General features: G+C 35.0%; 1 non-coding gene across 1 annotated transcript; it reads left to right on the top strand.

Annotated features, from left to right (window-relative positions):
* The first annotated feature begins 5969 nt into the window (after positions 1 to 5969).
* On the top strand, positions 5970 to 6043 carry Trnam-cau (transfer RNA methionine (anticodon CAU)). The gene has a single exon. It is a non-coding gene; the product is annotated as a tRNA-Met (tRNA).
* Positions 6044 to 6459: the final 416 nt, after the last annotated feature.

Here is a 6459-nt window from a genome sequence, read left to right as displayed (position 1 = left end):
TCCCTTTAACACAGACTTAATCAAACAAAAACCAGCACGATTGACTCAATGTTATTAATTTCAAATGTACAACAGAATATATGTGTTGTTGAGATATATAACCCCCCTATAGTCATACTATTACATAACGCAAAGCACATCAATATAATATCAGAGGGCTCACAACTGTATAAATTGTTTCTTGTAAGATTTTACGTACCATGCAATTTAATTTTTAGAAACCCAGATATTAGTGATATTCCAAGTCCCATGAGATTCATTTGTCCAATGGAACTTCCCATGTTGACCCTTTTCGTCCAACTCTGCAAAATTGTATAAATTGTTTTTGTATATGTTGTCCACTACCAATGCGAAGTTGGATGAATTTACGCCTCTTTTAAGTTAATTCTTCTTTCTTCAAATGTCTGAAGAAGTTGATTTGAGCTTTTTGATTATCAACATCGCAATGGTTAACTTTCTTTCGTACTTTTAGTTACCAATTGAAAAATCTTTTCGTCTATCTCAGGCAGAAATCGGGTTATTCTGTTGTGTAGTGAAATAGACCTTGTAATCCGAGTAAGACACCCTAGCCAGTACACTTACGCACAACCCGTTTTGCTCTGAACCCAGTGATTGGGTTGTTTAATTCCATTTTGCGTCGGAAATATGGGACCAATGTGGCTAACAGCATTCTGCCTGATGTCTTGCTTTATTTTATTCTATTTCAGCACTCTCGACGTTCATGCGACCCTTTGTTCCTGAGTTGCCTTACCAAAGCGCCGGTCATGGCTAAATCATGCACAACCCATCTTTCAAATTTCCACTTCTCGACATCGAAGGAATGATCAAATTAATATTTCCCATGCAAAGTTCAACTGCGGTTGATCAAACGATGCTATTATATAGACCAAGAGAAGCCTTAAAGTGTTAACTTTTTCGTTAGCTGGACTCGAACTTGGAACTTATTTGGTTCAATAGACTTCTGACAGTACAATTTGTGTAAAAGATGCATGCTCTCCCTTGTATTGCTCGTATGCGTAAGTTCAGTTTCGCAGATGACACAAAATTTTCAATATGCTTCGCTGTGCATGTCAAAGTCTACTGTCGCCTCACACAAAGTCTAGTAGTCACTAGCAATTATATGGGTGTCCAGGTGTACATGTACATACAGGTCAGGCTTGTTTCTTACCACCAGCATCAAAGTGTCATTGGTATCGCCTGCAATATAAATAAAAGAAAGAAAAGAAAGAAATGGGAACCAACCTGCCAGCACATCTATACTAATTACCCTGTGTAACTTGAATAAACCTCCTCGATTTTGTTTGTGATCCAACACAAGTTATCAGGAGACAGATGAATATTTAATTTGTATTAATTTCTTTCCCTGACCATTTTTATGAACCGTCGTGTTATGTGGATAAGCATGACAAATTATTTGTGCGATCTACTCTCATACAAATTTAACCCTTTCAAATTATGACATTTACTAATTACTAATTCCAGAAACTGAAGCAATCTTTGCCTTAATTACCCTTAATCCACAATAAAAATGCTTTGACACAATATATCCTTGTCATTGTATCACAAATGCAAGGGATGAGGGAACACATTTTCCCAATTTTCACACAATCCGGCTTTTACTTACTTGACCTCAAAAAATTTGTATCCCCGTTTTTCATGAAATCCTTCTCTACATTAATTAGTTCTTTGACCCTGCTTAACGATTTTTCCTAATTAGATATCTTTATATTGGTTTCATGACCAACCAATTTATTTTACTTTACTTTAAATTGACCCCTTGTGGCCAACAGGGCGATGACCAATGTATTTGCGGCACTCATAACTACTCCTCCTTAAATCACCATCCAAATATTTGACCTGAGATTTACCACAAGATTATTAAACTATCCAAGATCCTTCTTCACCAAGTTTTATGATCTAAATCTACCGTTGAACTTCTGAACTTCACATTACTAATACCATCAAGTTCTAAAAAGACTAGAAGAAGAGCTCGTCCACATTCCCGTTGAGCCTGTGATCAAAGCCTAACGAGGGATGCAAGGTTAAAAAAGGTATGCAACTATGATCAAAATCCTCACACAGACCGTAAACACATGATAAACCCTGGTCTTTCATTATTATTATTATTATTATTTTTTTTTCAATCCAAATCCAACTTTCAATCCAAATCCAATCCAAAGAAAAGAGCATTGCAATTATTTATTTATTTTTTTTTTTTTCTCCATTTTCAATCCACATCCAATTTTCAATCCAAATCCAATCCAAAGAAAAGAGCATTGCAATTATTTATTTATTTATTTATTTTTTAATCCAATTTTAAATCCAAATTCAATCCAAATCCAAAGAAAAGAATATTACAATTCCAGTCCAATCAAATTTCCAATCCAAAATTCAATCCAAATTCAATGCAAAGAAAAGAGCGTTGCAATGTTGTTTATTTATTTATTTATTTTTTCCAATTTTCAATCCACATCCAATTTTAAATCCAACTTCAATCCAAAGCCAAAGAAAAGAACATTACAATTCCAGTCCAATCAAATTTCCAATCCAAATCCAAAAACCAATTTTCAATCCAAATTCAATCCTAAGAAAAGAGCATTGCATATTTTTTTTTTTTTTTTTTTTTATTTATTTATTTATTTATTTTCAATTTTAAATTCACATCCAATTTTTAAATCCAACTTCAATCCAAATCCAAGGAAAAGAACATTACAATTCCAGTCCAATCAAATTTCCAATCCAAATCCAAAATCCAAGTATTCAATAACAATTCTCGTCTAGGGACATATCGGGGCTATCCTTGTTTTTCGATACATTTTGTCTACAACCCGTGACTAAAATTAGACCTACACTATATGACCACTTTATGGATGAAACTAGGTTACCTTTTAAGTAAGGCATTATGCCACAATCAAACCAAATTCAACCAAACAAACAAAACTAATGCATTACCGACTCTGTCATGTAAATTATATACGTTTTATGCAGAGTAAGCTTAGACATAATCGTCCATTATGAAGGTAAATATCCAAGGGTAAATATACTCATGATACCCTTCCTTTCAATAAGCCACAAAAACCTGGCCTGCTAATGTTATACTAACATTTATCACCTAAATTATGCTTGCATTAACATAAAAAGGTGAAATCACACCTAGAAATTGTCTAAAATTTTACCACAAACGCCCAATACGCTAAATTCGCCAGGGGGGTGACGGGCTGTCTTTACCCCATTTTGACGAACGAGGGAGACGGGAAATTGCACCAGGATTTTCCCGATTTTTATGGCTAAAATAAATTGCCTTTGTGAACTATTTTGCTACAAGTGGCGTTAAATATTATCATCTGCCCACCGTATATTTTGCTACTTAAAACTATTATCATTATTAGGGATTTCCCAACCCAAACACGTAATCGTTGACCGACATTATCATCGTCTTACATCTTCCCTTTTGTTATTCTATTTTTATTGCTTTTGTTATTTACAAGTAGGAACATAAAATTGACCATCTGTAAATTCTCTACTTATGATTTTCCAGCTTTTAATACGTAAATTCGTAAGCCAAATGATCCCAACATTTTTTGAGTTTTAACTATAAAAGGGATCCCTTGAATGAAAACCACATTAATTTCAAGAAAACTGACAATATTTCTTGGCCTGCTTGAACTGAATTCGGCACCAAATTAAAATACGACTGTCAACTTTACCCTAAAAAACATATCCGATGCTGAAAAAAACCTACTTAAATGAACCGACGCAATCAAAACGATAGTTTAATTTGCTTAAATTTTGCCATCCCGAATTCCGAGCTGCCAAACTGATTCGACAATTGCTGTAACTTTGGTAATATTTGTCCAAATTCGCCGGGTAAAAACTATGGCTCAAATGTATACGATGACACCGGAAAAATTCGCCATTGATTTGCAATGGAAAGTCATTGTTTGCCAATCGGGATATCGATTGATTCGCCCATGTCAAATTCTCAAGGACCCTGACGTCATAATGAGCGTGTCTTTTATTACGCCTTGCCTTATTTGGATAATGGCTACATGTGCATTGTAAAACCCTGCCCCTACATAACAATTACACCTCATGAATTATTCATAGAACCACACTTGGTAAACAAACATTAATATTAAATGCGTAAAGCCACAGGAATTGCAAAGTTTTGGAGCACTTTTCGTGTGCAAGAAAACACCATTAAATATTATTTAGATGCATTTAAATACAATTTCGACTCCCGCATTATACATAAATTAAATAAATTTATTCTCACCCGGATATTTCTCCGTCTATTAATCAGAAATTACTCAACCACAAATTTCATGAAGTCTTGAAGATGACTGCTTTGCGTGCATGTTGTGCTGTTCAGTGGGATTCGTCTACCGTAATTTTCCCGGGAATTTTCCACGACGATTGTATAGAATACTGACTTCGGCTAGCTCACAAAACGTGCACAAAATGTTGATATTACTACATGTATCAATATTTTTTACATCCAAGTTTTAGCACTGCATGCCAGCGCCGAACTCGCCACCAATTATACATAGCGCAGCATTAAATTCGGAACCTGAATCCTGATTATATTGTTGTGCAGTAAGCAGAAACAAGGTAGAAAAATCAGCGTGTGTCCTTGTTATTGATGCAGTAAACGTGCACATTTTAAGCTTCCCAAAGCTTGATTTTTTATCATCAATCAGTCAGTTGTTTATGTCTTATACAGTTGCTGTTGATTTCTAAGAATCGGTAGCCAAAGATTTTTGTTGTTGTCGTGTCCAATACAAAACCAACAGTGAATAAATCACCAACTAATCACGCCCGAAACCCGCGAAAAATCCATTGGTTCCCGGGTCGAGCCAAACAATACAAATTTATCTGCATGACAATGATTGACCTCTGACCCAGTAAACAATAACATGGATTCGCCCATTTCTTAGCTAGGGTAAATTGAGTTTAACTTGTTGCACTGTGTTAAACTTTATTCTTTTTATCATAATTTGACTTGAAAATATTTTTATCAGGGAGATCTGTCACTGCACCCTACAGTGAAGATGAAGATGAAGATGAAGATGAAGATGAAGATGAAGATGAAGATGAAGATGAAGATGAAGATGAAGATGATGGAGATGAAGATGAAGATGAAACAGATGAAGATGAAGATGAAGATGAAGAAGATGGAGATGGAGATGAAGATGAAGATGATGAAGAAGAAGATGAAGATGAAGATGAAGATGAAGATGAAGATGAAACAGATGAAGATGAAGATGAAGATGATGAAGATGAAGATGGAGATGAAGATGAAGATGATGAAGAAGAAGATGAAGATGAAGATGAAGAAGATGAAGAAGAAGATGAAGATGAAGAAGATGAAGATGAAGATGAAGATGAAGATGAAGATGAAGATGAAGATGAAGATGAAGATGATGATGAAGATGAAGATGATGATGATGATGATGATGAATGATGATGATGATGATGATGATGAAGATGAAGATGAAGATGAAGATGAAGAAGAAGATGAAGATGAAGATGAAGAAGATGATGATGATGATGATGATGATGATGATGATGATGATGATGATGGAGATGGAGATGATATTGGAGATGATGATGATGGTGGTGGCGTAGCCAGGGGATGGTCTGATATTTGGTTTTTATGCCTTTTTTGTACTTCTTAGCCCATTTTTGGCCATTTTCATCAAATTTTATCACCCACCCTTGAAAGTTGCCTTGTCCTCTCCCTTTGTCCCCTCTTTAAAAGTCTTGGCTATACCATGGATGATGATTATAATGATCTTGACAATGACGATTTAATGACATCTACAGTGCCTTCAAAGTATAAATAATACAGAGATTCCTTTGTAGTGTGTATCAGGGTGATTGTAACAAAAACAAATATAAGTGACCAGATAAGCGAATTATATGTTAAATGCAAAAATAAAAACATTTCCAGTCTGTCTGATCATGAAGCTCCTGTGGCCAAGTGGTTAAGGCGCAGGTCTCATAAACCTGAGGTCCTGGGTTCAATTCCTGGGCAGGATCACTTTTCTCCTGTTTGCTCCTCTAATAACTGCTTGACGATGAAACTGATAAAATATTGTCATAAAAAAACACTTATCCTTATTAGTTAAGAAAATAATATTATCATACCCCGGGATGTACCCATCGGTCATTGCTATGATTATGCCTGGGAAAAATGTAGAAACCGGGAAGTTCATTCCAGTGAAAATATGCGATTTGAGGGAAAGTTTGTTTCCCCATGTAAGAAATATATGTTTAGACTATGGGAAAGTTTGTATTTTTTGATATAAAATTGGATCGAATGAGCCTATGATAGAGCTATGAGATTTTAAATTTTGGACATAGTATAAGTTTTGGATCCAATATTTTCACACACTTGGATTCATCAAAACATTTATGAATGCAATTTTGCTTATCTTCCTGGGAAAAATTTTTAAA

This window comes from Amphiura filiformis, chromosome 4, assembly GCF_039555335.1.
Source record: "Amphiura filiformis chromosome 4, Afil_fr2py, whole genome shotgun sequence".
NCBI lineage: Eukaryota > Metazoa > Echinodermata > Ophiuroidea > Amphilepidida > Amphiuridae > Amphiura > Amphiura filiformis.
The sequence above is the reverse complement of the archived record's forward strand: the minus strand, read 5'-3'. Positions and strand labels throughout refer to the sequence as shown.